Below are 20,884 nucleotides of genomic sequence, written 5' to 3'. Positions count from 1 at the left end.
ACGCGCTATCTCAGAGTCGATATTGCCATACCAATAAAAAGTCCTGGAGGGAATATGGCCGAGGTATATAGAAACAGGAAACGATATTTTTCAATTAAACGTCCAAGTAGTGGGTGGACCCAATTTAGAAATTTTCGATGTTGTAACTCGTTGGCCTGGAAGGGAACATGATTCGATGATCTTCAATAATAGTTCAGTGAAACACCGTTTCGAGAATGGCAGTTTAACAGGATTTCTTCTTGGAGATAGTGGCTATGCTTGTTTACCGTATTTAATGACGCCTCTTTTAAATCCTAGAATTGAACAAGAAGTAAGGTATAACAGATCTCATATTAGAACGAGAAATACCATTGAGAGATTGTTTGGATTGTGGAAAAAAAGATTTTGTTGTTTGAGTCGGGGTTTAAATAATAAATTGGAAAGAGTTCCAGAAATAATTGTGGCATGTGCAGTTCTTCACAATATTGGGATCAAAGTGAATGATGTAAATGATGAACAAGATAATGTGGAAGAAGAACTAGATGATAATGAACCTCACATACCGAATCAAGCTTAAAATATTGGACATATTGTACGAAGAAGACTTATTGAACAACATTTTAATTGATTTCAATTTTATTTTGTTTGGCGCTCTTTCACTTAGCTGTGTTGAAGCAATTAATAAATATCTACAATTCTCCCTTTTTAAAACTCCAAATTTCCTTGCTCAATACTACTCAAAATTCCATACAAACCTATCACTTTTCCCATTATAATATCAATAAATAAAAACAAATCAAGAAAAATAAATGTATGTACGAGTAATTATAACATATGAATGTGTATAAAATAGAAAATCAAATTAGAAATTGTTAGTGGGACATCAGCTAACAATTAAAAGGTCTTTAGAAAATAAAATTTTTATTTAAACTAATATACTGAATGCAATCTATCTGTTGGTTGAATGGTATTTGCGAAAACAATATCCTATGCATAGTCCAGTTTTTTTTTTGTCACAATCAGCACACTCGTAAATTGTGTTTTTTCAAATTTTATCCATACAACATATTCTACATCGTTTTTTGTCACGTACTGGTTATATTCCAATATTGATAATGGTCTGACAACATTCCATCCTCTCTTGGTTGTATGTTCAGTCAAAGTATTGGCAAATTCAGAAGATCCTTTTTCCCTCCTCGTAGACTCGCCACTGACTACCCAACGCTTAGCTACTCTTCATACAATTTGTATTATCTTGTAAAAAAAAAACCAAGCATTTGCAAGAAAATTGCACTTTCATATAAAAAAACGAGTTATTTATCTCGTACTTTTTTTAAGCAAAGCGCAATATTTAATTACTTAATATTATTATTAATATTAAAAAAACAATATTAAAAGCTTTAATACTATTACCAATATTAAAAACTTTAATATATTATACATTATAATATTAATATGAATGAGTAGAAACGATTACATTTAAATTTGGCAAATTGTAACTCCAGTCGACTAGTTCACAAGTACGATTGCTGTAGATCCTTGTCATCAAATACGTCTACGTTTTCATATCGAGTAGTAAGTAACCGATCGCCCACTAGCGGTTCTCCGAAGATTGACTATGAAACAGGGGATGAAATCTCGATGGAGTGTTCGCTAACTGAAAAGCCGCCGGCGACTCTTCCTGGCGACGCACTATGAATACCAGTGTTAGGATGTTGGAGTGTCTCCCAAAAATTTTGGTACACATCTGGACGTCGAGAGTAATAAACCTTTCTATGTGGTCTTATAGAGATGTTCATTCAGACCAAGCTTTTTTATGTTTTCTATGAGGTTCTTCAGAATCACTCCAATAATAGAGAGAATAATAGGTATTGTTTGAGTACTTTCCATTCTCCATTGTTTTCGTATCTGAGTATCCAGATCTCTGTACTTCTTTTCATTGTATTTAACATACAGATTATTTCTGTTACGTATAGGCACATTAATTAGTATTATTCAGCTTTACCCATATGGCTCACACTCCCTCAAAGGAAAAAAATTATATTTGTATTATATGTCTATAGGTTTACTATATTTGCAGATGACACCATAATTTTATGGCAAAATAAGGACTCTGAGGTAGTGAATAAGATTATTAGTATTGATCTGCTAAAAATCTTAAAGAAGTGCAAAGCTAATCATTTGAAAACTAATAATTTCAAAGACCTAATTAATTTCTTCTAATAATGATCTGAACAACATTACTCTGGGCATTGAAGGCATTTGTCCTGACACTGTAAACCAATTTTTAGGTCTCTATACTAATAATAAACTTAGATTTGAGCAACACACTGTATATTTAAGCAAAAAGATATCATTGTGTTGCTTTGCTGTCAACATTGTTGCACACCACTTAGATTTCAAGATTGCAAACATGTGGCCTTGATGGAATCTAATTTGAAATACTGTATTGACTTTTTGGGGTAGCTATTCTCTTTCTCATTTCAGCAGACTTTTTAACTACCAAAGAGAGCACACAGATATTTATGCAAGGTCAAATTTGGTAAATCATACAGAACTTTGTTTCGGAAACATGGTATATTGATACTTCCTTGAAATAGCGTGCTTAATTTTTAAAAAAAACATAGACAGGATTCCTTTTGTAACACTTGTCTAAATTTGTTATTCCACTTCCAATTCACTCTTCTACATTAATTACAAAATCATTTAGTTACACTGGAAAGAAAATGTTTAAACCCCTACCACTCGATATAAGATCCTCAAGCAATATCTTTGTATTCCGTACCAAGATGTTTGTGTTATAAGTGTTACTGTAATATCGAGGAATTTTTTTGAGGACAGTTGAGCTAATTGATAGCTTTGTTATTATGGAAATTTTATAATTAGTATTTTAATGTATCTTGTACTTTGTTTGAACTGTGTCATGTTGTGTTTTATAAATGTAATTTATTTTAGAGACAATAAATTTCTTTCTCTCTCTCTCTCTCTCTCTCTCTCTCTCTCTCTCTCTCTCTCTTAAATTAAAAAATTAAGTGTACGGAATGCAAGAAATACTGAAGAAGAAATGCTTTGTTGTGATAGCTGTGAGCGACCTATTCACAAAGATACTTATTGTTCTGGTCTTGGTTTATCAGAGATTAGTGTTATGGAGTTAAAGAAGAATCGTGTTCTGCAATTTTTGTGCCATTTTTGTGTAAATTTGGCATGAAACTTGTTAGAAATTTGTTCAAATTAATAGGACCCCGCGTTATGCATAACTCTACTAAGCGCCAAATTCAAGTTTATTGAAATAATACTGCCATCTATCACGTAATGACGTTACCTATTTGGGAACAAATCATCAAAGCTTGGAAATCTGTATTTTGGAAAATATTTTACTTTTAGCTAAACGCCAAATCGACTAAGTGGTAAACATTTGACAATATCCGACTAAGCGACTTAGCATAATAAGACTATGCAACATAATATTGGCGCTTGATCGCCTTATGCAAAAACGGAAATCGGCGCCATTTTGACAGCATTGTTTACGTTTTGTTATTTTTTTTAATTAAGTTTAGTTTGTTGAGCAATAATTAAGAAGGGTCGCGTTATTTTTATCATAAAAGTTGTATTTAAATGTGTGTAAATATGTTCCAGAGGACTGCTCTAATTTTAAAGCGTGCTCGAGAAATAACAAAATGTTATCAGACATGAGGTATAAATTAACAACTTAAATTTTTACAGTAGTTTTGTTTATCTTTATTTATAGGAAGAAGGCGTTCTTCAAGAAACAAGTTCGCTTAAGACTTATACCAATGAACAGTTACAGGAAGTTGATTTTAACTCAGCAACAAAAATATTAGTGAGTTATATTATTATAAGTTTTAATTTTTAAATAAGTTTTGTTAATTTTTACTTATTGTTATTTATAGGAAGAAAGTACTCAAAAAGCAGCTATTTTCCCAAAGATTTACAGCGATTTAAAACCGGTTCGGGAAGTGGAATTTAATCTAAATTTACCAGACATAACTTTTGAGATATAAAAAAACTCAAATAAACAGCAGATTTCTAAATTTTCATTTACTTTATTTGTAGGAAGGAAATAATTCGGATAGATATTCAAACATGGAAAATTAAATAGGTGACATAAGAGTAATGTATGATAATCCAAATCAAGAAGAAGACAGACAGTCGGGTCAGCAAGAATATCATCAAGATTTAAATTTTGTCAACAGAGATATTAATGAAGATAACAATATAATATAGATGGAGCAATCTGATAAAGAAGAAAATGATGGGGAAAAGAATGGCGTAAAATCTAAAGAAAAAAATATCAGAGGCGTCCAAAGAAAGGGAGAAAAAGAAAGTTCCCTAATCAGAATAGAGAAATCCGCAAAAAACAATGCATTCAAAATAAATCATTCTTTACACAAAAAGGGGAAATAAAAGTAAAAAAAGAGTTTCGTCAGTATTTATGAAAATGCGATTTTCTATCGAAAGTTGGCATCGAAAATTCTAAAAAAGAATATGACAAATTTTATGAAGTAAGTTCGCAAAAAGAAAACAAAATTCTACTAAAACATGCACTCCAGGGTGTACAATATTTAATGGCCACGTAGTTTGCAAAACATTTTTGTTGAAAAGCCTAAGAATTTCTAGTGCAAGAGTAGATAATGCGTTAAAATAAAAAAAAAGGATAGAAGGAGTTAAAGACTTAAGAGGAAAAAGCAGGCGGAAAAAATAAAATATCAGAAGAACGATTTCCAAAATATAAGTCTCATTATGCAAAGGGAAAAACAAGTTTCATGTACTTACGACCAGACACTACATTGTCTGAAAAAAAGACACTTGTAACCATTGTGACAATTAGAAATTCTAATAAACAACAGCGCCACAGAAGAACAAGTTAAATATAAAATTGAGAAGGATAACCACATCGATTCCACTGAAGAAGCAAGACAAGCTTTAAATGCAGACAGAAAGTGTGCAAAATTTGACGAACAACTTGAAGTATTGTATTTTGATATGGAAAAAACACTGCCTCTTCCCCGTATATCTACAAATGTACTTTTTTACAAACGCCAACTTTGGCTTTATATCTGATATACATACAGCTAAACATAATAAAGGCCATTGTTATATGTATTGTGGTTAGAAGGCGAAGCCGGCCGAGGGGCTCAAGCTGTTGGCTCTTGTTTATTTAAAACTTGTGTTGGAAGCTAGAGATATGGAGGCATGTAAACATTTAACTTTGTGGTCGGACAGCTGCGGGGAACAGAACCGAAACATTAAAATAGTTTTGATGTTAAATGCCATGTTTGATCTTACATCTATTACTGGAAAGAATTATTTTAAGTTTCCTTACATCTGGACATAGCTTTTTGCCAAATGATGCAGATTTTTGTAACATTGAATGCGCCTTAAAATTACAACAAAGAATGTATTCACTGGTAGACTACATGAATGTAATGAGTTCATGCCGAAAAAAAAAAATTTTCTAATCTTTCACAAAATGAAGAAGGAACACTTTTTCGGTACTTGTAATTTGGAAAAAAGTCAATAGGAAATTAGATATCTTTAATAATACAATTAATTGGCTTACATTCAAAGCGATTGAACTCAGAAAAGAATGCCGCGAAAAAATTTTTGTTAAATATTCTTTCTGTGAAGAAGTCCATGAGATAAGTCTAAAAAAGAAACGTGGAAGACAATCATCAGAACTTTATCAAGATTTTAAAGAATCACTTGTATGGCTATGGCCAGATGGGAAGCCAATACCAGATAAAAAATTTGATGATCTAAAATTTTTGCTTAGCCTTATTCTAAAAGATACCAAAGAGTTTTACAAAAAATTGACTGGTGATCCAAATACGGAAGATGATATAGATGGTTTGAATGGACCTATTGATTTTAATCTTGAACATGATGAACTTTAGTAATAAAGTTAATAACTATCTTAGGAAACAACACTGTTGTTATGTTTAGTTTTACAATGTAGTTTTGTCATAAAACAATAAAAATACTCTATAAACCACATATGTTTTAATTCACATAAACCTGCTAAGCGACAGTTTTGGTTAGTAAAAGACTTATGCAAATTATTAAAATGTTAATAATGAAAAAAGCAATACGCTACCAAACGCCATTTTTGTCTATATCAGCTTTAAATTATAATACAAACAAAATTCGCTTTACCGTTTTTAAGAATATATCTAAAAATCAAATTTTCAAAATATTACATAGGTAGATTTTTCAGAAAGCCATAAACTTAAATTCATTTTTCTCAAAAAAAAAAGTGGCGCTTGGTCGAGTTATATGTAAAGCGGTTCAATTGAAAAACTGCAGAACGAGGTTAATGATATGAAATTACACAATTCTGAAAACCAAGATAAAATCTTTAGTTTGAAAGATAAAAGAGAATGAATAACTTAATTATTCATAATCTAGGGGAACCTGTGAATAAAAAAAATGCAGCTTCAGATGATTTAACTAATGTGACATCAATTTTCAAGGAGATTACTCACAAGGATATTAAAGTTGCCAAAGCTGTTAGATTTGGTAAGCAAAATAAAAATGGTGCTTATCCCCTAAATATTGTATTAACAATTTTTTGTGTAATGAATATATTAAAAAATAAGATTCAGGTTGCTAAAGCAAAAAAAGATATTTATAAATTCTGATCTCACTCCCCAGTAACTCAAACATCCCAACAACTCAATAAAATTAAAGAGAACCCAGGAAAACACAAAGAACAAGCCAAGAAAGATATATTTATAAGATATGTTACAGGTATACCTGATATCTGCAAAAAAAGATAACTCTGCACAAAAAAACTAGAAGTAATGAAACATATAAGTTCACCTCCTTTATTAATTTATTACCTATCAAAATGTTGGTGAGTTGGGAACTAAACTAAGATCTCTGGAAATTGCCATAGTTCAATGTAATTATTGAATAATCATTATGGTGAAAACTTGGTTAACTTGTGGTTATAGCAATGCGGAATTAGGACTTACTGGTTAATGTGTTTAGAAATGACAGCAATCCTGTTTCCACCGGAAAAACTAGGGGGTGGAGGTGTGTTAATTGCTGTTAAAAATGACATCAATGCGCAGACAGTTATAACAATAATTGAAAATTAACAATAAGCCCATAGTTTTTTGTGGAGTTTATATCCCTCCACTGTCCAACCTAAATCTGTACATATTGAATAGGAGTTCATTTTTAAAATGTTATGGAGAAGTTTGAAAACTTGCTACTGTGTGGTGATTATAATTTACCAAATGCTTCAATGGTTTAAATGTTGAATGCCCTGATGACTCTCCTGCTGTGTACTTGGCCAATTCTTTTGGTTATTTTAACATGTTTCAAATTTATTTACCTAATAGTTGTAATGTCTTTCTAGGTTTAGTATTTGCAAATTTAAACAATGTTGATGTAGTTATTCCATTTGATTGTGTATTTGATAATAGTATACACCATTTGGCTATAGTTGAAGAATTGGCTTGTTTTGAAAAGCATTATAAACTGAACCACAAGGAATTTTATTATGATTTTAAAAATGCAAATTATATAGGATTAAATAATTAGTTTGCTAGTATTAATTGGGAATTACTTTTATCACACATATATGATGTTAATTACAATTTGGCAGTATTTTGTGATACCTATTATATATACAGGTTTTGAACTTATTTCTTCCGCTCAAAAAACTTTAAAACTAGTTCATTTTCAGTTTGGTTTAATGGTAGATTAAGGCAATTAATATATTTAAAAAAGAAAATAAATAAACAGTATAAATTATTTGGTAGAAAGGATGATTACTTAAGATTTCCTCATTTAAGAAAGGAATGTAAACAAGTCTCCTCTCAATTTTGTAGTAACTATTTGAATAATATTGAGAATTAAATTCTATCTAATCCTCGACATTTTAATATATTATATATACTAAAGACAGTTAATATTTTGATAATTTTTTCTCAACTATATATTCTAATTCTAAAACTAATCTGATCATAATTTTTAACTATCAGCCGAGTGTTAATATGAATAATTATAATATTAAGCTCTTGTCATGTAATTGATAGTGTTTCATCACTGAGTGCTGATATCTTTAGGATTTTTGGAAAACTAGTTATTTAACACCAATTTTCAAGGCCAGTAATAAAAATTATATTAAAAATTATAGGGCTGTCTGTAACCAATCAGTATTACCCAAACTATTTGAGTGTCTTGTAAATAATTTGTTAACATGGGATTGTAAAGATTTAATTGATGTTCAACAACTTGGCTTTTCTTAAGGTAAGTCTACATGCACGAACTTAATATGGTATACTAATTTTATTGCTAATTGTTTACAACCACAGAAATGTAAAGCAAGCATGATGATGAAAAATATATGAGGAATCATTTTGTGATATTCTGTAAAGTTGTTCTTATTTATATCATTTATAGCATATTCCACCTGTATAAGTCATTAACCATTTAAAATCTACTGTACTTATATTATGTACTTTCTACCTTTTAAGTTAATAATAAACTTCCTCAACATACAATTAATATGTTATATTATTGTATTAAACAGTGTTATTTACTTACTTTCATCATTTGTTGTTTGCTTTTCTTCAAATAGTATAGATTTATATTCATCTTGTTCTACTTCAGTCTTTTCAGTGAATTCATTATTTAAGTCTAAATGATCAAATGCTTGGTATGCAGGTTCTGTCTTGGGTTCTTCCTTAATTTCAATTTTGAAGGCATCCAAAGGACCAACACATCTGTCATTATCAATTTCTATTTTACAAGTTTTCTCACTAGCTTCTTGTTTTACCTCCATATTATTAAATTTGATTTTATGTAATAATTGTAGTTTTATGTTGACATCCAAAAAGCAAAACCACTATAAATATATTTTAAGTTGAAACCATTTGCAACATTTTTGTCAATACACTAATAAAGGAATATGTACAGGAATACACATAAAGTTGTTCCGTGTCAGAGCAGAGAGCAGAGATATTGGACAGGACATCACTAATAAGTAAGAAACTAAGAAGCCACAGCAAAGATTTAAGCTATAATATCCTTTTATTATTATTATTTTATAAATTCTTAACGTTCATTGTAACAAATAATCAACAAAATCAAAATTCGAATACGTTGATAAACAACTTTACAAAATGATGGGCGGGCCAGAGGCCAGACAGTTCACTTTGGTTGACAGCACAAAATTCTTCCTTTTGATTGACCACTCTGAGATAGCGCGTGTAAAAGATCATGGTACAATGAATGTGTATTCATTGTACCATGGTAAAAGATGAAAGTTGGCCAACTCTCCCGTTGCAGTGCGTTTCACTTACGTTCCGTCATGCGTTTACGTTCATTTATATGAACTTATAAGAGCATAGAGCATGATACCTGATACTACGATTAAGAAGATAAGATATTGCGCATAAGTCGTGACGTAATTGGAGACTTGCACGTTCGTAATGTCAATTTTTTGTATGTGTCAACAAATAATCTTTAATAAATAGTTTGGAGATATCCTTTTGTGTACAATTACTGTAATTATTAAACCTTTATTTAATATTATTATTTTGCTAATTGAATAATTTTAACACAGAATGCATAAAAATCCCATTTAACTTTAACAAGAATTCAAATTCTGCTCTCCAATGACGGCATGCGCGAACACGACTGATTTTGTGCTACGGGAAGATCCTATCTTGTTACTTGTTAGTCATAGCAAAGTCATAGGCCCATATTTATAGTCGGTACTCAAGTATCGGTCGATGCTTGAGGTCGACCTTGAGTCGTTTTTGTGTTTTATAAACGAATCTCAAGTACGAAATCGGGCTTGAGTACACAAAAATGACAGCTCGTGCTCAAGAGGTGCGATTAATTACAGGGACCCGATCCGTTGACTGCGCATGTGCGAGATGACTGCGTTCGAAATATTTGGAACCTTCACCTTCAAATGAAAATGTTAACGGTATATTGCCTTGTCGAATATTATACCAAAATTATACTTTGATATTGTGTTTGCAGAGGTATAAAATCACAGCATAGAAAATTGTTTTAAATAGTTTCCTATTTAAATAATTAGTAAAATGTCAGTGAACTGTTTTGATTGTGGTAAAACTTTCTCAAATCAGTCTAACTTAAATAAACATATAAAAAATATACATGGTAAACTTTCTACGCCGATGCAATATGAGGAAAATGTGCATTTAAATAAGTGTCTGGAAGGTTGTAAGACATCTTTTCGATTCATTAGCGATTTAAGATTACATTTAGAACAAGAACATCACCTTCGTAATGAAACTATGACCAAAAGTTTTAAAAATTTTGAAGGTAGGACTGATAAAATTTATCATAATAAAATTATTTTCTTTTGTCAATTTTTTTTAGAGTTTACAGCATGGTTAAAGCTCGAGGAAGAGGAAAACAATGTGCGCTATGAAAAATCTGAAGGAATCAAACGCAGTGGAACTGAAAATCAGAAGATCTATTTCAATTGCAGTCGTTCAGGTGAGGAATTAATTAAGTTTTTAAAAGTTCTGTTTGTAGTTTATAAAAGATTATATAGACTATGTCAGTAAGTATAAATATGTGTGCTGTTTTACTGAATATAACTATTTTAATTTATTTTTATGTATAATTACAGGAAAAGAAAGAAGAGAAGAAAGTGCATATACTCGAAATGTCAGGGTTCTTGTAAATTGAACAGAAATTGTACCAGTCAGATAATAATTACGTTAGTAATTGAAACAGGGTTCTGTAGTATGAGTTATGTTAAGACTCATTATGGACATGAAGAGGATATGCAGCACATGAGACTCTCTAAACTCAAACGCGAAAGTGTTGCTTCCAAATTAATTGCAGGTGTTTCGGTATCGCAGTAAGTTTTTAATAAGCAATTTTGTCTTTTTTTTTTGTCAACCAATTTGCTTTTAGCATTTTAAATTCTACGAGGGACAACATTGGATGTTCATTGAAAAGAGATCACTTATTAACGAGGATGGACATTAATAATGTGATGCGTTCTTATAACATAGGTCTAAAGGATGGGTACCGTCACAAACAAGATGCAGTCAGTGTCGAATTATGGATTCAAGAAATGTCTGGAACCGAAAATAATCCTGTAGTATTTTATAAACCTCAAAATTCTGAATGTACTGCATACAATTTAGAAAATAAGAATATTTGTTTAATATTAATGAGTCCAGTTCAAGCAGAGCTGTTAAAAAAATTTGGTCAAGATCTTATATGCGTAGATAGTACACATGGCCTCAATGCATATGATTTTGAAATGACTACAGTTCTGGTCATTGATGAATTTGGAAATGGATTTCAAGTAGCTTTTTTATTTTCCAACCGAAAGGACTCCTACATTAATGAAGTTTATTTTACAGAAATTATGAAAGTTGTTGGGAAAATACAAACACTCTGTTTTATGTCGGACATTACTTCAGTTTTTTATCTCCCTTGGCAAAAAATTATGGGTACCCCACTTAAACAGTTATATTGTTCAATGCACATCGATCGTGCTTGGCAACAAAATTTGGGGAAAGTGTCAGTCTTGGATAAAAGAAAATGGGTTTATAAGTCATTGAAGTATGTTCAATGTATACTGGATGAAGATGAGTTTATTTCTGATTTCAACAAATTCTTAAATATTTTACTATCTGATGACGAAACTAAGAAGATGGGTGATTATGTAAAAATACATTATGGTAAAACTGTGAAACAGTGGGCTTATTGTTACCGAAAAAATTGTCCTGCAAATACAAATATGCATTTAGAGGCTATGCATAAAACAATTAAACACGTGTCTTTAGAAGGGAAAAAAATTAAACGTATGGATAAAACATTACATTGTTTACAAAGATTTATGAGGGAGAAGACCCTTGAGAGAATTAAAAATAACAAAAAAATAAAAAGCATCATCACTGCAGTATGATAAATGCTAGACACAGAGCTGCATTAACATTATTGGTAAAAAATGTAGAAGTATTAGGAAATAGAGAAGATAACAGCTTTTACATAAAAACTGCCGATGATTTTCATATAATTAGTAAAAAGCAATGTGACGATGTGCACGTTTTGTAACATCTGCATACATATGTATGAGTGTTCCTGCATAGACTATGCAATAAAATTAACCATATGCAAGCATATACATTTTGTTTGCTTAAACTTCAACAAATCAGAAGTGGAAGTGAACAGAAATGTACAAAAATTTGAAAACCCAGATATTGAGACTGAAGTGACAGCACTGCGTCAAAATGCCCCATCCTCTACCATCTGTGTTGCAGACAAAAAAAAGAAGCAACAGATCTGGCATTCCAAATAATTGAAAAATTACAAAGTGACCATTTAAACATTGATCAAATGGAACTGATAACCAAACATTTAAAAGTGGCTGCTTCTGTAGGATCTTTGAGCTGTGCAAAACCGTCAGCTGAGGAATTTATTATCAAATTGGAGGAAGATAAATTAATACCTTCAAACAAAAAAATTGAAAAACAAGCATTCTTCTCAACAAGGAAGAAAATGAAAGCTAAAACAATCCATATGAAGAAACCAGATGCTGTTGAAAAACATGTAATAGATAATACACTTCATTCTAAATTGTATGTTACAGGTGATGTTTCTAATGATCATATTTATACAAAAATTTAAATATATTGTTTGATATGCAAACTATTTTTTATTTTAGTTATAATTATTTTCACACAGGTAGTACAAAATATAAGTATACAAATTTTGTGCTCCATAGCTATGTTAAAGAACGATAAATTTTATTTTATTCAGTCTGCCACCCTAAGGTTTATATTTGAGGCATGTCATATCAAAATTAATAACAAACTTCAGTTTTTATTAAAATTGAGGTTTTCCTTCAATGATAAAATTGAGAAGCGATTGTGGGGTGTTCTATTTTAAGAAAGCTGCAGACACAATTATAAAATCTATAAATTCATTGTTTTTAAAATCAGTGAGTGCAAAAGGTTTTATATAGGGAAGAGTTCCAGATCTAACAAGATACTAGTAAAAGGGGAACCTGTTTATCGACAGGATATGATTGAATATAAATCACTCACAAAAAAGAATAGAAATATGGACCAGTATTGTCCTGGTATAATACCAAAGTACCTATAGTTTACAAGTAAAACAAGAAAAAGCAGTTGATGTTAAAACATTGTTAGAACAATATTACAGCTTAAACTGGAAGAGTAATAAAGAATTAAGGTATTTTAAAATTTAAATTTAGTTCATAAATAATTTGTTTACTTTCAACAACAATAATTCAATTTAAGTTTATAATAATGTATTATATTCCTTATCTTCACTTATAAACGTATATTACGTTAAATATTTTAAATTATCTGGTGCAAAGTTAACAATCTCCATATGCTACTACAACAAAATAAACAATATTCGGCAGTTCATGGGTTCATATCAAAGTCATCAATATCCACTAGATTAATGTGATTTTATTTCTTATTACTGAGAGTACAAGTTATTTATTCTCTTTTATTTATGAATGTAACAACTATGTACCTGTAGAAATAAATAGTTTAAAATTTCCAATTTTTATGCCAAAACCGTTTTTATAAATTTGCTCAGATTATTTTAGGTGGGAGATTGTCACTTTTGATGTCCTTGTCATTTCAAAAATGCACATGCGCAGTTGACGGATCGGGTCCCTGTAATTAATCGCTCCTGTGCTCAAGCATCAGATCGACCTGGCCTTGAGCACGGGATCCTAACCTAACTTGTTTGTTTATTTTTATATTTTTTTCAATTCGCTTCCAATACAATATTTTTTTTTGTTTTTTGCGATGATTTATGGATATTGTTGTTCAACATCCAGGATAAAGTCATGGCAGCTTAATATTTGATCAAAGTTGATAAGAGTTAAAATGGAAACAGGACAAATTCCAGTATTATTAATAGGTGAATTATTATGAATAGTGAATATGCATGCAGCACAGGCACTATCTACTTACTCCAGTATTAAAGCAAGGTATTTATTGATAATAGGCTAAACAAAAAAATAGGTTATTTGATAGAGATATATTTTTAGCTAATGATCAACAAAATAGATATAATAGTGCACACATGTAAGAAATGTTACCAAAAGGCTATTTAGAACCTGGAAAATATGGTTTCCCTGTCTGCAATGAGGCCTACAAATGAAATTAAATACATATCTTGCAATAATAAGTGCTACAGTAGTACTCTGCAATATATCTTTACAGGAAAATATTGATAGTGATGATGATTTTCTAGAAAATACTGATGTGCCAGTAAATAGAAATGTTAATGATGTGGAACAAGGTTTAAATTTTAGGAGACTTTTATTCAACAATGTTATGCATGAGAATGTGAATATATTATTGAATACTTATATTATGTTAAATGTAATTCTTTTTATTTTATTTGTCAAAATGTATTTTTTATATGTAATTTAAAATAAATGAGAGTTATACTATACTCAAGTATATCTTTTAAGCAAGTATATCTTTATTGATTTCAAGTTGTCTCCCTCCTTTTAAATAAGTGTTAATTCTTTTCATAAAACCTTTCCTTATCAAATTTAAAATTAATTACACATTTAAAATATTAATATTCTTTATTTAAAAATATATTTATAAACCTTCACGATAAGTAAATTTGAAAGTAACAATTTATAAAACTAAATGGAATATCATGCTTGTTAAATATAAAATAATATAATAATCGCTTTACAACCACCATAGTATACATTAAATAAAATGAGCAAAAAATATACACACAACTAGTATTTACATTTAGAATTTTTAACAGTTTTCAATATAATACATACATTAAGTACAAAATAAGAATAGTTATATATAAATGATTGTTTTAAAAATCCATAACTGTAGATTACTATTAACCTTTGGAATAATTCAAACCTTTTTTTGGCAAATGTTTTTTATTTGCAATTATAATAGCCATTACTTCATTGGTACCTAGTAGTGTTTATTATTATTACATATTGCCATAAGTACATTTAAGATTACTTGCCATTTGAAGAACATTGACATTCTCTAGGAACAACAGGTGTCATATTACAAGTATTACTTGAAATTATTATTAAATGTACAGGTAAGATTTATCAAAATTATCATACATAACAACTCTTTATTTTGAACTGGAAAAGCAATGGAGGAAGTCAGATACTTCTGATGTTATTGTAATTACACTAACATGTCCTCCTAGCTGGTGGGCATCCTTTTGTCCTGCAATTATACTAAGTGTGAGTATATAGTAAATTTACCTCCTCCAAATATTGTGCTGTCCCAGGGACAGTCGATGCTTACATATCTATATGTCGGGAACAGCAACTTTCACAAACTCCAGCACTACATCAGGCTTTGGTTTTTTCAAAGGGTCATCACCTGTAGCCAGCATGCTGTTGTTTCTCTGCATTTTCTACGACAAAAACTTTGCTTAAATAAATAAAAGTATTTTACCTCTGTTTCAATTTGTTTTACATTTTTCGTAGCTGTTCTGAAGTCCTTAATATATCTGCCTCAGGCTGGCAGTTATATAATAGGCTGTATTTGTACTCACAACCCTTATTTTTTCATTAAGGAAGCACCGTCTATCCTTTTATTCTCTACAGTATTATTTTCTTTACCAGCTGGATTATAAACACCTTTCCTTTTGTTGAATAAACTGCATATTTAGTACAATTTCCGCTCATCTAAAAATGCACATAACTGAAATTTATTCCCTCGAATGCATATTTTTTATAATATATTACATATCTTAAAATAATTTATTAAAAATTAATTTTTTTTGGCGCTAAAAATCGTTTAGTGACAATGATAATAATTGACAGAATCTTCTTTTTGTTGGATGTTACCAATCAAATTTACTTAAAATCCCTAATTTTCGTGCTTGAGATCAATCTTGTACGAGAATACCCGAAGTATCGTTTATAGAACACAACAAATACTTGAGCATGACTTTGACCTAAGTTCGACTTGGCGGAGCACGTGCTCAAGCACGAGCTTGAGTACCGACTATAAATACGGGGCATAGTATCATGAATAAGAGTACACAAAATTCTATGTTGATCTTTTTCCAGTGCGTCTACGTTTACAGTCCGTCAAACTATAAATCCAGCTTAAGAAGAGAAGATCAGACGTCTTTGGGCTTGCAGGTGGCTCTTACGAAGAAATCGTGGACAGGGTATATCAAATTTAGTATTGATATTATACCAAATTAAAAATAATTAATAAAGAAACTAAACTAAAATTATGACTAAGAAAACAAGCTAGCATACGATGAAATACGAAATAAAAATAATATAATACAGTAGACTCCCTCTATAATGAGAACTGAAATGCCAGACTAATTACCTCGTTATAAGCCGATCTCGTTATATCAGACAATCATAATACTGTGCATACATATGAATCTGTAGTTTTCTAAACCATTAACTTCCTATAGTGAAGCCATTCGGAGCAATATAAGATGCTAATAAATATTGTTTGAATGGCGTTTTTGAAAAAAAGTTATTTACTTTTATTGCCAATGAAATATATTAAAACATAAAAGAGTTGTTTACTTTTATTATCAATGATATACGTTAAAACAAAAAAGCTGTACTTATATTTTTTTCCAACTACATAATGTATAAATCGTATTTTCAAGGATAACATAAACTATTGCTTCTGCAATTTTAAGAACTCTGATATTTTTAACTGCTTTAAATGGTCAAGTATCATTCTATCATATATTTTCTAAAGATGTGAAACAGTTGTATTTATTCATTGTAAAGAAGTTTATTGAGGGCTGCAGTTAAGTTTATTGAGGGGCTATTTGAAAAAGTATGTATTTATAGCCACGACCGGACTAAAAACGTAAAAAACACGTTTTTGGATCTTATTTTCTCTCGTTATAACCAAATTTGCCTCGCTATAGACGGTTATAGTTCAATAGAAATTTCACGGGACATCTAATGTATCTCGTTATAAGCGAAACCTCGTAATAACCGTGTTCGTTAAAGAGGGAGTATACTGTATAATGAAGTGCGAAATAAAAACATTATACTTAATCAATTAGGGTGGTAAGGCCGACATTGAACCGGTCCGTTACACGAATATACTGGCAATATTCGACCTAAAATTTCTCCCCTGTCTGGACCCCTTCTAGCAATAAAACCCACCGACCTTCCTAACATAATATTTTAATGCAAAATGCAATCTAAACTCTCATCGCAATCTAAACTGCCATACAAACAAGTTAATAGCTGATGAAAAACAAAATATTTTCTTTTTTCTCGGTAGCGATAAAACACGCGTGTCTTCTTAACATATCTTAATGACAAAATATAACATGATCTAACCTAACTCAACGCAACGAAAAACAAAATATTTTCTTTTTTACAAAATAACATTTTATTCTACATATTTATATTTTTACAAAATTTTGCAAGAAACAATATTTTTTGAAAATATGGCAACATTGGTGGAAAAGTGACAAAATATGACATTAACAACAGCACAATCAAAATGGACGAAATATTTGAAAATTGATGTCAAAACACGCAATTTTTAAACGGGAATTATAGAAAAAATATGCATTAAAATATAGAATCCGTCATTTTTAGAGCATTATAAAGTGAGTAGGAAGCCATACATAACAAATATTTCAAATTTGAACTTGTATTTACCGTCCCCTGTTACCCTTAGTTCTTGGTATCACCTATGGAATATGGAACTAAAACAAGAAGCTAGTGAGAAAACTTGCAAAATAGAAATAGATAATAACACATGTGTTCCATCCTTGGATACCTTTAACATTGAAATTAAGGAGGAACCCAAGATAGAAACTGAAACTTTAGACTTAAATGAATTCCCGGTGAAAACTAAAGTAGAACAGGATGAATATAAATTTACAATATTTGAAGAAAAGCAAACAACGAATGAAGAAAGTAAGTTAATAAAACTGATTAATGCAATACTATTAATTATTAATTTACTATTAATTACTAAGGAATTAATTTTATGTTGAGGAAGTTTATTATTAACAGTTAGAAAATACAGATAAGTTTTTGTGGTGGATTTTAAATGTTAATTGAATTAATGGTAGGGTATTAATTTTGACATATTATCATCTTCAACAAAAATGTAGTTTGTGTTTGTATAGTCATCATCATCATTTTGGCTTTACAACCCTGTGTGGGTCCTAGCCTCCCCAAGAATTTTTCTCCAGTCGTCCCTATCCATCGCCTTCCTCCGCCAAGCACGTATTTCCATATTTCTCATATCATATAACATAGACCAAGATATGAGAAATATGTGTTTGTATAGTGGTACTTTATTTTTGTGAATTTAAAAATCCAGTAGGTTAGTAGGATGTTGATATATTGAAACTATGTTGGGTTGTGCTCTGTGGCTGCTTTTAAAAATAAAAACAAAAGAACTAGAGGTACAGAAAACAAAGATTTGTCAAGATATTGCATACAAATTGTTTGTATACCTTTCCAGACTGTACTCCCTAAGATCTCTTGCATATACCCTAATCTGTGGTTGCCTATGATGACCTGAGACCATTTTGAAATGAAAATTTTTGTGGAAACAGGTGAAACAAAAGTATATAAGAGAATGAAAGTGGATGTGTCCACAATTTTAGGAAACTAGATGCTGCTATTGAAAAGAAAGCTTGGACCTAAAATCCTCAAGATGCAAGAAGGCTAGGTAGAGGTTCCTGGAGGAGGACCACTGACAAGGAAGCAAAAAATATTTGGGAAGAGTTGGAGCTAGCTGGAAATACAGAAAAAATACAGTATCTCCTGGATGCCTGTAGTTGCAGAAATATGTTAGGCTGTTTTCTTTACATTTTCACGTCATCTGCATGCTGTTCTGTCCATTTGTTCATTTTGCAGAAATATCTGAGTTGCCACTTCCAATGATAATACCTATGATTACTCTAAGCTGTTTTCTGAAAGTGTATAACTATACTTTATTTCACATTAAGAACAGAACATTTGGTTTATGCAGATCAGTGTTGCCAAAACTCTCAAGCATGTGTTGGTACGAGACTGCTGATATTCAAGTAATTCTAATCAGAGCTGTATTCAGCACTGTCTAGATGTAGGTAACTTAATTTCACTAATAATCAGATACATATAGTTGAATACAGAATAATGCATTATAAATACTTGTTTCTTTAATAGGCAGATATAGGTATAGTATTTTTCATATAAAAATGTGTGCACGTCACAATTTATATAAAGTGACATCACTTATATTTAAAATTCCAGAATGTTAACCTTAGAGTTCAAATTTTCTTAACACAGCTAATAATAATTTTAAGCATGTTTGACAAGTCAAATGTTAGGTTTGGAAGATGGCCCATTGAAAGCAGGCGTCGTTTAGTTTAGTCGAAAAAAAAAACCTGCAAATTTGTGAAAAAAGGTGATTTTTCCTCAAAGTAATGTGTCAATTCTGAACGAGTAATCACTGTGTTTTGTTGTATGCCGTATCTCATATGGAAGATTTGTAAAGCGGCGTTTTGCAACAAATTTGAAAGGTACCCACATGGTTCAGTTTTTTAAGGAGACGAGTTTTCCAAGGTTTGTGTTCCAGTGCTAGCTTCCATCCTCATTTTGTTATCCCTGATCGTAGTCCCAGACTATAAATGCCGTTTTTTACGTGGTAGTGAATCTCCAGTTCCAACCTCAGAAATGTTAAGTAAAGAAATTTTAGTGAAACTCAAATAACTTTTTTGTTTGAATTTTTAAAGTGAAGATATACATTTTTTAATAATAATTTGATTTCATAACAATTTAAATTGTAATAATTAATATTGTAAATTTTAGGGTGTGGCCATTGCTGTCATTTTATTTGTTCTTTGTTTTAAAATTTAATGTTGACATATGACAGCTAGCTTTATTATTTTCGACATCTGATAAATAACTAATCATAACAGATCTTGTTTTTGTTTTTAAAGAAGGTTAACCTCTATGAATAGTTTCATTTTTAAAGATATTTTTTTATTTGTAATGATTTATTTCTGCTACAATTTGTAGCCCAGTAACAATTTATTGTAATTTTTGTAGTATACAGTTTTTCTCCAGTGTGTGTTCTCAAATGTGTTTTCAAATCTCTTGTACTAATAAATTGCTTTAAACAAATTTCACACTTGTAAGTCCTTTGTCCAGACCCAACTTTCATATTTTTATTTAATATTTTTCCTTTAGCATATTGACCCGTACACTTTCTTTGAGATGAATGTAACATTTCCATAATTTTTATTTTGTTTTCCTGCTGGGGACAACCTAAAATACAAACCAACTATAAACATTTTACTAGAAAAGACAAAATTACTGCAGAAATAATGGAATATATAAATAAACTAAATTGTAGCCCAAATTGATGTTTCTAAGTTTACTCCTCTGTTCCATCTTATTCCTTATAGCTTATTGGTATATGGTTTCTCTAAACCATTTTGTTTATTGATTTAAAAAAGTTTATAACCCCTTTTGTGTTTCTTTTTCAGGAAGGAATAGCCTTTTTCCTTCATCCAGCAGGAAGTTTCCTCGAAGCGGCGTCCCATTTTAAATAGCTAGAGGTCCTTCTTGTTGTTTTGTTTGCCAATTTGTCCAAGAGATTCATGTAAGTACCCCTTTGTTTCATTTTTGTAGTTGCCCCAATCTAATCCCCTTGCCATTCAACTTATCCACGACCCAGCTACTACAAATAAACCCTGAGCGCCGTTCGCATTTATTTTGCTTGCCTATCTCTGTCCCAAATTTTCAACCCCCATAGTAATACCCTATGTGGTAGGCAAAATATATCGTTACACATTTTACATTACTCCAATGGAGGTGAGTCTGGACAAAATTTAATCTTGCTATCCGATGCAGGCGTTGTAATGATGGGCC

The 20,884-nt window shown here is 30.7% G+C and overlaps 2 long non-coding RNA genes across 3 annotated transcripts; one reads left to right on the top strand and one right to left on the bottom strand.

Annotated features, from left to right (window-relative positions):
* The first annotated feature begins 9,865 nt into the window (after window positions 1–9,865).
* Window positions 9,866–11,546, top strand: LOC140431939 (uncharacterized). The gene is made up of 3 exons (XR_011949739.1): window positions 9,866–10,308; window positions 10,366–10,485; window positions 10,622–11,546. It is a non-coding gene; the product is annotated as an uncharacterized lncRNA (long non-coding RNA).
* A 3,080-nt stretch (window positions 11,547–14,626) lies between these two features.
* LOC140431941 (uncharacterized) lies at window positions 14,627–15,788 on the bottom strand. Of its 2 annotated transcripts, XR_011949741.1 has the most exons (4): window positions 15,752–15,788; window positions 15,480–15,691; window positions 15,306–15,417; window positions 14,627–15,224 (listed from the first exon to the last, which is right to left on the bottom strand). It is a non-coding gene; the product is annotated as an uncharacterized lncRNA (long non-coding RNA). The 2 variants fall into 2 exon arrangements; XR_011949740.1 differs by having other exon boundaries at window positions 15,480–15,781.
* Window positions 15,789–20,884: the final 5,096 nt, after the last annotated feature.

The sequence above is a fragment of the Diabrotica undecimpunctata genome, unplaced genomic scaffold (assembly GCF_040954645.1).
Source record: "Diabrotica undecimpunctata isolate CICGRU unplaced genomic scaffold, icDiaUnde3 ctg00002309.1, whole genome shotgun sequence".
NCBI lineage: Eukaryota > Metazoa > Arthropoda > Insecta > Coleoptera > Chrysomelidae > Diabrotica > Diabrotica undecimpunctata.
Note: the sequence above shows the minus strand (reverse complement) of the source record. Positions and strands in the feature narration are given on the sequence as shown.